Below are 12609 nucleotides of genomic sequence, written 5' to 3'. Positions count from 1 at the left end.
ATGAAGGACAGGGGACATGGGTACAGTAGGAGAAAGGGACACGGGCTCAGGGGATCTGCTGCTTACCATCTAGGTGAGCAGGGCAATCCCCAAGACTCTCTAATTCCCAGTTTCCTCAACTGCAAAGAAGCTAATGGGAGCCCATAATCTCCTCATGAGCCCAGCATGCTCATGAGGAAAGCTGGCACAGGCCTGGCACCCAGTAGGTGGGCCATAGAAGAAGCCCAGTCTGCTCTCTGAGCTGTGGCACCCCTGAGCCCTGGTGTGGGGCAGGGGTGTTGAGAGATCCTCACTGTCCCAGCCCCTGTGAACTGCAGAAAAGTGACTGGCCCTGCCCAAGAAGAGCTCACCTGGGCTGCCCGGTCCCTCAATTCTCACTTCTTGCTACCCCTCTCTTAAGACCTTGGGATGGGGGCACTCGCTGGCTTCCAGGGCCCTGTGGTCCTCTCGTGGGGGGTTCTGGAGACAGAAGAAGAAATTCTAGAGCCTGCCCTTTAAAAGCTCACAGGCCAACCCCAAGGAAGGGTGGCTTCATGTCCAGAAAACAAGGGAAAGGAACTGATTTGGGAGCAGGAAGGGTTCAGGGCGAGGGCCTGGAGGCAGAGGCCGGGAAGGAGGTGGAGCTAAGGATTGGATGATTGATGGGGAAGCAGAGGGGCCCTGTAGGCAGTGGGCAGGGCTGAGAGAAAGGCCTGGAAAGGTAACTAGCGAGCAGTTGGGTGGCAAATGCAGGAACCTAGAGGCAGGCACAGTGGGCTGGGCTGGGAGCAGCGGGTTGGTTCCTGACCTCAGGAGTTAGGGTGAGGGTAGACAGAGGGTCTCACAGTTTGCCTGACCCAGCAGTGGGGAGCATAGCCAAGGCCCCCCGGGTAGGTGCCCAGGTGTAAGGCAGGCACTGGGGATTTGGGATGCTCAGTTCACAGCCCCCATGATGCAGACAGGGGAATAGTCCCTAGTCCAATAGTCCTGGGGACAGGACCTCAGTTGACTGTCCCAAGCCAGTCCCCAGCTGTTGACAAATGGGCTGTCCCCTGGCCTGAGGAGCTGACATGTGGCATTGTTAAGCTGGAAGTGACTTTCAGCGCTTTCCTTCCTTGTCTTCCTCTCTGCTTTGCTTGCCGACACCCAGCGCATATCCTCTCTCTTTCTCTCTCTCACACAGACACCCAGCCTTTTAAAAAATCCACCATCTACCTATATAAATACCTCCATGGGGGTGGGGGTGACCAACGGCTCTGCTAGGGTCCTGGGCAAGTGCGCAGGTGTACATATGTGTCAGCTCCGGACACAGCAGGTGTGTGAATCTCTTGGTTTATGGAGGGCACAGGGGCATCTGCGCAGGAATCTGGGGCATCTCTGTGTCTGGGAGGTTGTCCTTGGAGGGTGGTGTCCAGGGGACTGTGGACAGGAGTATATGTTTGTTGTTTGCTGTGCCACCGCAGGGGCAGGACATGAGTGGCGAGTGTATCTGTCCTGGTGTTCCCTGTGCTATTTCAGCCGCATGAGTAGGAGAAGGTGGGGGCCAGGCGAGGAGCAAGTGCCTCCCCATAGTGGGGGGCGGTCTGTGCTGGACAGCCAGCCCTGGCCTCTGGCTCTCCAGGATGTGAAAGGACCGGGGTTGGGATTGAGACCAATGTCATATCTTCCTATCTACTTCCCTCAATGGAGCCAGAGTGTCAGAGATCACCCCAAGTGAGGCAGCAAGCCTTGGTGGCTCTGGTTGGGGACCAGAGCACATTCCCAGGGGACTCCAGAAGGTAGGGAAGCTCCTCTAACTTCCTGAGGGCCTAGCAACCCCCACTCCAATCCTTGCTCACAGGCAGCCCACCCTCCATGACAGCCCAGCTGGAGAGAAGGGGCACTAGGAACATGGGGCCCATAACCACCTCCAGGCGGTTATGGCCTCTTCTCCCTCCTCCCAGTCTCACTGTCCCCAGGTATGTATATGGAGGATAAGACCTCCACAGTGAGGAGTTTCCTGCACTCCTGTGGGCCTGGAGTAGTGGCCAGCAGGGTGCCCGCCGCAGGCTCTGTCCCAATCCCCCTACCGAAGACCCAGTCCAGTAGGGAACCCCCCTGGGCTGGGGATGCACATCCTCGGGTCATCTCCAGAGGTTGCTGACAGGCATGTGCCAGCGCCTGTAGGTAAGTAAGTAAAGACAGTTAAAACAAAACAAAAACACAGGGCAGGCCTCGGGGCAAAAACACAGGGCAGGCCTCGGGGCGGGGGAGAGGGGCTTGAGGCCATGTGTGAACAAGGGACGGAAGTTCAGTGGGGCCTGCTGGGCTTTGTCTGTGGGATGTGTGACTTCTGTCACCCACTGGCCTTAGGAAGGGCACACAGAGGCTCTGAGAATAAACTCCCAGGCTAACAGGGGCTAGGCTCCATGCAGGGGAGGGTCAGTGGTCCCTTGGATTCTTGACGTAGGCCCCACTCCTAGGATCACGGAGGGAGTGCAGTGAGGAAGAATTAGGGTCTCCCTCTTCTCTGTGGGCCTCACTCGGGGCTCATTGATCTCCTATAGCCTCTCAAAATGAGAATTCCTCAGTGATAGAACCCTCCCCAGCCTGGGAGGACTCCTGGGGAACTCTAGCCTTCCAAACATGGCTGCCTTCTCCTGAGATCACTCCCAACATCAGGGGGTCCTGGGGGCGAAGCCCTGTCCCTTCTGTGACCAGGCTCCAGGGATGCTTGTGTGCCAAGAGGAAGGCAGCTTCAGGGTGGATTCTGAATTCTGGGGCAGGGGGGTGGTCCCGGTCCCAGGAGGTGCTGCCTTCCTCTGGCACTGCCTATCCATAAAGGGCATTTGTGCCCAGGCAACACCCGCCCACCTGGGGCTGCTGCGAACACAGTGTGGCAGTGAAAGTGGGACAAACGGGCCTGTGTGCGCCTGGCTGAGGTGCCGGGGAAGCGCGGCTGGGGCCGAAGTGTTAATGGGGACCTCCTTCCTGCCCTACCCCTGCCAGCTCCTCCCTGCTCATCCCTTCTCCCCTGAAACGCTCGCTTCCGCTTGGTCCCTGCACACTCCCTCCACGTCCCTGGCTGCAGATCTGTCCCGCTTTGATAAACATCCCTCCAGTTTATGGCTTTTCCGTGTACCTTCCTTCATGTGGTTGGGAACCAACAATCTGGGCCTGGAGCAGAGACTGGGCCTAGGGCAGAGGAGGCCGGGGGTGGGATGGGGGCTGGGCCTGGCCAAGCCACAGGGTCCAGCCCCAAGAGAGCCTGGAATCCTGCTGCCTGGGAGACGGGGCCCAGCCAGGAGGGCACACTCGCTGAGACAAGCTCTGTGTGCTGAAGGAGCACAGAGGAGACACGGGCAGCAGGGACAGGCTGCAGGACCTGGAGGGGTTCCCAGAGCAGGTCAAGCTTGAAAGATGGAGAGCACAAAGGGGACCATTCCAGAAGGGGACAGCACCGGCCCACATGATGTCAAGTAGCAACTGCAAGAAGAAAAGCTGGGTTTGTATTTAAATGTAATTTTTGTGAAGTGCAAACTGTGCCCTGTGCTAAGTCCCATGAATTCATGCTTTCATTAATTTCCACAAAAAAATTTGCAAGTACCATCAACCCCATTTTGCAGATAATAACACTGGGGCCCAGAGAGGCAAGTAGTATGCAGAACTAGAGCAAGCATTGAAACCCTAGGCCAGAAATCACTACACTGTCTGCATTCTTATCAGTCACTGTAGGGCTTTTGTATCTGGGCATCTAACTACTAGTTCAGTGTCCCTGAGTCCCTGGGTCAGACCAGCAGGGCTAAAGGGGGACCATACTCTTCCAGGACTTTCTCTGTCCTCAGAGACTCCAGGGCTTCTAGAAGCTTCAAGCCCCTTAAGAATCCAGCATCTTCTTTCTTCAAGCTGATGTCTCCCACAAAAGGGGGTAATTTTTTTTAAATGGACATAGAGGCTGTTGAATGAAATACACAGAGAATCACTGAATGTACACTTGCTTATAGTCATTTGCAGATTTTTTTTTCAAAATATTTTAAAAGTATAACCACTCTCATGGAAAGAAGATCTGCAAAATGTTTTGACTCTGTAAAAGACGGTTTTTATTTTAAAAGTTCAGGAGCCATCTCTTCCAGACTGCTTCCTAGGTTCTGAGAGGTAGTATGATTTGGCCAAGTTTCAGAGCTGGGCTGGGCTCCCTGTCCCTCTGGACAGGACAGTCCCTCATCTTCTTCAAGAAGGGCCCCTGTCCCGGATGGCAGGGCAGGCCCTGAGGGGTACAACCTGGAAAGGCATGGAGTTTGTGAAACAAAGAGGCCAGGAGAAGTGCAGGGGCAAGCCTTGCCTGTGTCCCAGCACAGCAGGGACAATTCCAGGAACCAGCCTTACTTACCACTTGCTTGTAGAAGCCCAGCATGTTCAATATTTGCAGATGCTGCTATGGAAGAAGCCAGATATGTATGGGCAAGCGGAAGACAGGAGGGTGGCCTCACCACACGGTGTGAAGAATGAAGCAAAGGAAAGACCTTTCTGGAACATTTACTGTATGCCTAGTTCTGTTTACACAAGTTCATATTTTTGTTTTGCTTTTAGCCTCAACAATCCTATAAAGCAAATATGATGACTCTCATTTTTATATACACCTCAGAGATCAAAAGCATTTAAAAGGGCAGAGCTGGCACTTAAATCTGACCCTGAACTGTGAGAGGCGCATTTGGGGGCCTCCCCGGCACAGAGACTGAGAAAGGAGAGTTGAGAGGAGGAGGTGTGGGCCCGGCAAACATCCTCTCTGCCTGCCTTTATTGTTCATAGAACCGAAAAAGTGATGATGCCTTTCCTTCCTCTCTTGAAGAAAACAACAGAATCAAAACAAACAGAGAAGGGGAACTCCCCTCCTGTACCCTGAGCCAGAAATCAAAGGAAGAAGTAGTCCCAGGCAGGACCTGGGCCGCCAGCCCACTGCTGGTTCAGGGTCTGGCAGGGAAAGAGGGAGCATCCCCTCACCAAAGCCCAAGGTTTCAATGTCCCTCACTTCCTGATACTGATCTGAGCTCACAAGACAGGACACACACAGCTGAGGCTGCTGAAACTCCCCCCCCAGAGCTTTAGTAAACCCTAAGGACAAAGAGGAAATGAAACCATGAACGTCCAAGAAATAAAATCAGCCCCCAAAATGAATGCCAGCATTTTGGGGAAGGTACTGGGAATTGAACCCAGGGGTGCTTAACCCCTAAGCCATGTCTCCAACCATCCTTTTTTAAAATATGTTTTATTTAGAGACAGGGTTTCGCTAAAATTGCTTAGGGCCTCTCTAAGTTACCGAGGCTGGCTTTGAACTTATGATCCTCCTGCCTCAGCCTCCTGAGCCCCTAGGATTGCAGGCATGTGCCACTATGCCCCACGCCAGCATTTTTTGACATTTTACAGCCAGTTCTCAGGACTCCCAGGTCCCGCCCCATTGAGCTGCCTGCACAGAAGTCCACAAAGGGTAAGAATAGCCTCACAAGGACCCTTCCTTCTAAGCCCCAGCTGCCTCAGTCAAAGGCTAGAGCAGATGGGCTCATGGGAATGCAGGATGTTTCTGGCTGCCCCGGTCATCACCTGGCTCAACTTTTGGTACCAGAGAACTCATGCTGAATGGCTTCTTTGGGGTGACTGGCAGGCTGCAGAGATCTCTGCACCCCCCCCCCCCCCCACAGGACTGTGACCTTAAAGGTTCAGCCATGTCATCATTACTAAGCTACAGTAAAACAGGACCACGGTCTCACAGTGTTGGCCCACTCAGTCAGTCTCTGCTTTAACAGGGACTCTCTGGCCATCTGCACCTTTGGAGAACTGCCTAGATTGATTTAAGAACTTATCCGTAGTCTGGGTTCAAGGTCAGACTGTAGCTGGAAAATAGTTTTTCTCCATTGACATTAATTAGTATCAGCAAATATTAAATGAATATGTAGAAAAGTACTCAGTACTGTAACTGGTCCTGTGGGAAATGTAAAGAGACAAATAAGTCTCAGAGGTTCCCAGGGGCCTCAGAGAGATGGTGGTGGGAAAGGATTGGGCCTAAACAATTAGAAAAGAGTCCATATGGAAAGTCCTGTACTCCTGGAGCTGCAGGGGGCTTGCAGGAAGAGCAGCATGCGTGCCAGTCCCTAACAGGATCCTTAACTGATGGAAGATCACTGACCACCAGACTGTGAGCTTTCTGAGGGCAGGGGCTGACTTGCCCATCCCCTATCCCAGGTCCTGTACTTGGTTGCATGCCATGGTGGGAGCTCAGTAATGTTGACTGAGTGGCTCTATGAACCAGAGGGAGCTGTGGGCATGCTTTCTCCCTCACAGTACCTGCTTCTGCCACCTGCTGCTCTGGTGCACTCCTGCTTGTTCTTTAAGATGTGGCTCTCTCTGGCTCCTCTGCCTTCTTATCCCTCAGGTTGGGACAGGTCCCTCAGTGTCCTGCACTCAGGGCAGATAAGCCTTGGTCAGTACACTAGTGTAGAAGAGCAGTTATCTGTTTGTGCAGCTGGATCCCAAGGAGCCTGGACCCTCCTCTCTCCTCCTCTGTGGAATCTGGCTCAGCAGCAACCCAACCAGGTTTGGATGAACAAATAAATTAATGAATTTCCTCAATAGCCTCCAGCAGATTTTTCTCTGTGCTGTTCTCAAGAGCAGAAGGCTTTCTCTTTCATGGGCCATTAGGAGGAAAACACTGGAGGTGAAGGGGGCGAGGCCCAGAGAGTGACTTGTGATACCCACTGTGACCCTATGGGATCTATCCGGAGTAACCACATTGCTTCCTCAGTGAGGGCCAGGGGAGAGAATGGCCCTGTGTCCTGAAATGGCTTTGAAGGGGAGCTCTGGGGCCACAAGAGAATAGAAGCACATGATCCTTTGGCAAGGTTAATTTTTTAAAAAGGAAGTATAGGCCATGGGTGTGGCTCAGTGGTAGAGTGCTTGCCTATCACGTGCACTGCCCTGGGTTCAGTCCCCAAGACTGCAAAAAAAAAAAAAAAAAAAAAAAAAAAATTAAAAGAAGCCTGTGTTTCCAGCAGTTCCCCACTTAGGGACCAGTCTCGGGGACCTTCCCACAGGATCTGCCCCACCCTCCCAATCATTGGCACTAGCTGTCTGACCTTGAACCTCTCCCTACCCATCCCTGGACCTCTAAATTCTCATCTCCACTCACCAGGGCTTAAAGTGCCCTCAGGAGCCAGTGCCTGGGAAGGAGTCCCTGGTTGGAATCCTGGCTGGTGGCCCCCTCTGACTGGGGTGTTGGCCTGGGCTGCCAGGTTGCAGCTTTCAGAGCGTTTTCCTGTCTAGGGCACTTTCTATTTTTCAATACTTTTCCTATCACAGCCAAACAACAGAAAAAGGAAATTGGTTGAGCCTTCTAAAGACCAAGGGCAGGGAACGGGGAGGGGCGGGGAAGAGGGCAGCCTAAGAGGCTGGAGGCTGGGCTGCAGGGGAGATGCCTTCCACCCCCTCCCCGCCCCCTCCCGGGCTGACTCATTGTTTTGCAACAAACTACAGGCAGCCTTGCCAGGGCACCTTCTTGAGGTTCAGCCCCAGAGCAGGGAGGATTCAGTTGTGACCCTCCCAATGGCCCAGCCAGGCCCAGAACGATTGGGTTATCTCTGCTTGCATCCTCTTTGTTTGGGGCGTCCACTCCCCTCACTTGAGGTACACAAACCCTGGATCTGTGTGAAAAGAAGGGGCCGGGAATCTCCTGCTGAGGCCGGACTGGGGTGCAGGGCTTTCTGAGCCCTCTCTTTGCAGAGACTCCCCACTGTAGGGGAGGAGGGGGTTTCACACCCCCTGGCTTCAGGCCTGTGGGTCTCCAGCTCTGCACCTTATTGCTGGTGACCTTGGCAAGTCCCTGCCCTTCCCATTTCAACCTCTGTAAAATGTACCTGCCTCATAGGGTTGTTCTGAAGACTGAGTTCATATTTATAAAGTCCCATGTAAGTCTGGTTTATATATATTTTTTGAGGTGCTAGGGATTGAACCCAGGGGCCTCTAACGTGCTAGGCAAGTGCTCGACCACCTAATGAGTGATTACCACCACCACCACCCCGCATTTAAATGATGGTGTATTTTTTAAGAGTTGTATGTAAGTTGTGGTTAAATAGGAGACAGCAACAATGGGAGAGCCCCACACCCAGGACCAGGCCTGAAGGGGATTTCCTAGCCCCATCCCTCCCCCACACCCCAGTGGATCTCACTCTGCACCCCTGAGCGAGAGCATTGATGGACCCCAGCAGGATCGGCCCCAAAGCCCTAAGCTCCTTTTGGAATGGAAGTTGTGCTGAGAAATTCTCCAGGGAGGCCGGCGCCAGCCCGGAAGTTCTGCCCACCTGAGATGGTGCAGGGCAGGCTTTGGGCTTTCTAGAAAGAGCTTCCCAAGAATTTCAAAAAGACATCCCCACAGATGAGCCTGGGGTGTTGAAGCATGGGGGAGGGCAGCAGGGTCACAGCCTCTCCCCAACAGTGGGGCCTCTCCTACCATTTTCTCTTCTGGACTGATATTCCCCATCATGATTCTGACATTTACTGGAGACTTTGGGGAAGTTACTTCCCTCTCACTGAAGCTCCATTTCTTTGTCTGTAACAAGAGATGAATCCCTACCTTTTATGGGGGTTTGGGGAGTACAGGAGGCAACATCACACACTAAGCTTCTGTAGGGATGCACACCATCCCCCGGCTCACACCGCCCTTGTCTCCACTCACACTCCATCCCTAAGGTGCTTTTTTGGCCACCTGTCTCAGTGTTCAAGGCCCAAGTACCAGAGACTCTTCTGACTTCTAGCCTGACTCCATTTGGCAGGGGTGAGGTCTCCCCTCCCTGCCCTGCTTCCGGCAGCTCTTCCTTGACTCTAAGTGCCTGAGGCCAGACCTCTTCTCAGCCTCTTCCTTCCTGGTTTCCTTAAGGGTGGACTTCAGAGCCCAAGAGTTTGGGGGCTGACGTCTGGGGATTCGGTAGCAGCATCCTGGACAAGTCCTGGGCTCTCTCCAAGCCTCTGTCACTCAGGCATTCGTTTGGCAAATATTTCTGAGCACCCGCTCTGTGCCTGACACGGTGCAGGGGACAGCAGGCACAAAAGTGAATTAGGGGCTGGGGATGTGGCTCAAGTGGTAGCGCGCTCGTCTGGCATGCGTGCGGCCCGGGTTCCATCCTCAGCACCACATACAAACAAAGATGTTGTGTCCGCTGAAAACTAAAAAATAAATATTAAAATTCTCTCTCTCTCTCTCTCTCAAAAAAAAAAAAAAAGTGAATTAGGACAGGGTTGCTCTCTGCCCTCAAAGAATAGTCTCCAATAGTCTAATACCTACCTAATACCTACCCAAACACATGCTGTTTGAGGGCTACAGAGAGTGGCGCGTTCTTTGGGATCCTATTTCCTGGAGAGCAGAAGAGAAAGGATCCCTGAAGGGTAAGCCAGATCTGATGGCCATCTAGGAATGCTGGGAGGTAGGGAAGTGGGAGGGAGGGGAACATGTGCAGATAGCAGAAACAGCACCTGCAAAGACCCTGAGGTCATAAGGGTTTGGTACTCATCCTACCGAAAGGAGGCCACCGTGTATAAGCAAAGAGAGACCCAGGATGAAGTCCGAGAGCAGACGGGCGGGCTGCAGCTGGGAGAGACTGTGGACTAGAAGCGTCGAGGGGTTTTGAGTATTGAGGAGACATGGTTAGAGCTCTCGCTAAAGTACCTCCAATAGGTCAGTGGATAATGGCTTGGCCTAGATTTGGGGAAGGAGGAGGCCATCTTTGGGGGGTGATCTAGATGGCTAGATGAGGGAGGGGGAGTAGAGCTCTATTTCTTTGTAACAAGAGATGAATTTCAGCCTTTTTTGGGGGGGGGGGTTGGGGAGTACAGGAGGCAACAACACAGGCTAAGCTCGGAAGGGATGCACACCGTGCCCCCCACCACCCGGCCTTGTCTCCACCCACACTCCAGAAGGAGCAGAGCAAACACATGGGGGGGGGGGCAGGAGGAACTAGTGAGAAGGGGCTTGGGTGGTAACTTAGCAACACAATGGTTAGATGACCCTAGAGGGCCAGGGCCCAGGGCTTAATCCCTAGCACTGCAGGAGGGGGGCATTGCAATCCAAACCTCTAAAGAAAGTGGGAGGGGAAGAGGGCTAATGTAACTCTCAGGTTTCTGCCATGGGAAACTGGGTAGATGGTGGGACCAGTTACTGAGAGAAGAATCCCCAGGAGGGACAGAATGGGTGGGGAGGTGAAGAGCAGAAGGTTAGCCCTAGAGGTCAATGTTTGAGGGCTTTATCAGGTAGGCAGCTGGATACATCAGTCCCGAACATAAAGGTCTAGATCAGAAATTGGAAATTGTGGAGATGGGATTAAAAACATGGGAATGGGAAAATTTTCTGGGAGACACTAGTCAATGCTAACCCAAGAGGACCCAGGCCCACAACCTGAGGGACACACTAATGGAGGGTTGGGCAAAGTCCAAGCCTCAGTTTTATCAACTGTAATATGGAGATAATCAAACCCATGGCTCCCAGCATAATCTTAAGCAGTGGATATAAGGTACCTACCCAGAGCCCCGCACAGTTGTGCAATGAGAGCTTGTGAGGAAATCTGCCGTGTATTTGCTCAGCAGTTTTCCTTATTTGCAATGGAAACTCAAACTAGCTTAGAGAAACAGGAGTTTATTCAAAGGATTTGGATAGCCCCACCAGCAGAGGAAGAAATCAGTCACCAAGCCACAAACCGCGGAAGGGCAGGAACACAGTCCTTTGAGGGACTCACTAAATCTCTTGTCTCTGCTTCCTGTTGGGATAGACTCCATCCTCTCACATCACAGGTTCTTTGACTTGCAGGCCCTGGGTGACAGGGGACACAGCTGCTGGCCAGGACTGCATTTCACGTGGTGATGTTCTCTGACGAGAGAGGGACTTGCTTGCATTCTCCCAAGTGCACAGTCTCAGGGAAGGGCTCTGGTCAGCTGGGCTTTGTTCAGGCCCTGCCCTTGCACCAATCAGGATGGAGGAGCAAAGGGATTGGCACCTACAATGACATTAGCTATTGCTCCTGACACACCCTTGGGACCCACACTACCCAGCTCTCATCCACATGGACTCACCAGTAACCTCGCCTCACATCTTCAGTCCACAGTGTCTGCCCACCCCACCTCCCCTTGGCACTGCTTTGAAGGGGGACCTCTTAAGAGCCTTCAATGGCCAGATCCTTGGACCTCTGAAGATTTTTCTCTTTCTTCCATTTCAGTAGGTTTCCTATCAGTCTGCTCACCCAGACCTTCTCCAGAAAGGAAGCCCCGCCTCTCCAGCCTTCATGTCCCCTCCCACTGATCTCTGAACACTCACGGCAGCGCAGTGGTCATTGCTTGCATGTGGGACGGGTTGCTGCATGCCAATCATTGGAAAAAAGAGTTGGCGCTTTTCCAGACTGCATCTCACGAAATCCCTGAGCAACAGATGCCACCGTCCCAGGCTGACAGAAACAGAGGCCTAACGTGTCCTGGATCACACTACTGGCTAATGAAATAGCCAGCACTTGACTGCAAGAAGGATGGCTGACCTCTAGACCTTTGCTCTATAGGACCAGGACCAGCAAACTATGGCCAAAATTCTGCCCATAGCCTGCTTTTGTGCAACCTAACAATTAGAATGAATTTTACAATGGTTGGGGGGGGGGGGGGGGAAGAAGCATAAAATTTGGGCATATATGGAAATCCTATAATATTAAAATTTCAGTATCCACAAAGTTTTATTGGAACACAGATTCATTCATCAGGTATGGCAAAGTTGGGTAACTGACAGAGCCAGAGACCTTAAGAGCCCCAAAGCCTAAAATTTGGACGACTTGCCCTTCAACAGAACAAGTTTGTGCCAGTGTGCTCTACAGGGTTCTACCACACTGCCTACCTTATACTGGCCATGCCACAGCCCTCTGGGGTCCTAGATGCCCACCTGCCTCTGGGGGTCACTGTGGAATGGTGGCAGGATGGTCAGGTGGGCTTTAGTTCTCCTCCTACAACCAAGTACTCAGCATTTGCCTATGATGGGATTAGATGTTCAAGACCCCAAGACCCTTGCCAGGATGGTGGCACATGCCTGTAATCCTAGTGACTTGGGAGGCTGAAGCAGGAGGATCGTACATCCAAGGCCAGCCTGGGCAACTTAGGAAAACCCGGTTTCAAAAATAAAAAATAAAAATAAAATGAAAAGGACTGAAAATGTAGTGGTAAAGCACCCCCGGGCTCAGTCCCTAGTACCACCAAAGAAATAAGTAAATAAAGTTTAAAAATAAAAATTAGGGTCTGGGGATGTGGCTCAAGCGGTAGCGCGCTCACCTGGCATACGTGCGGCCCGGGTTCTATCCTCAGCACCACATACAAACAAAGATGTTGTGTCCGCCAAAAAAAAAACTAAAAAAAAAAAAATATTAAAAAATTCTCTCTCTCTCTCTCTCTCTCTCTCTCTCTCTCTCTCTCTCTCTCTCTCCTATTTAAAAAAAAAAAAAAGAATACCTCCTGTTCCTCCTATAAAAAATAAATAAATAAATAAAATAAAAATAAAAATTAGAGAGGGCTGGGGAGTAACTCAGTGGTGGAACACTTGCCCAGCCTGTGCAGGGCCTGGGTTCCATTCCCCAACACCACAAAAAC

At 52.2% G+C, this 12609-nt stretch overlaps 1 long non-coding RNA gene across 1 annotated transcript; it reads right to left on the bottom strand.

Moving 5' to 3' along the window:
- Positions 1-10614: 10614 nt before the first annotated feature.
- On the bottom strand, positions 10615-12291 carry LOC124080075 (uncharacterized). Its single transcript, XR_006847576.2, has 2 exons — positions 11065-12291; positions 10615-10988 (listed from the first exon to the last, which is right to left on the bottom strand). It is a non-coding gene; the product is annotated as an uncharacterized LOC124080075 (long non-coding RNA).
- Positions 12292-12609: the final 318 nt, after the last annotated feature.

Source organism: Marmota monax, unplaced genomic scaffold (genome assembly GCF_021218885.2).
Source record: "Marmota monax isolate L192 unplaced genomic scaffold, Marmota_monax_Labrador192_F-V1.1 WCK01_AAM20220418_F8-fsc00015, whole genome shotgun sequence".
Taxonomy (NCBI): domain Eukaryota; kingdom Metazoa; phylum Chordata; class Mammalia; order Rodentia; family Sciuridae; genus Marmota; species Marmota monax.
The sequence above is the reverse complement of the archived record's forward strand: the minus strand, read 5'-3'. Positions and strand labels throughout refer to the sequence as shown.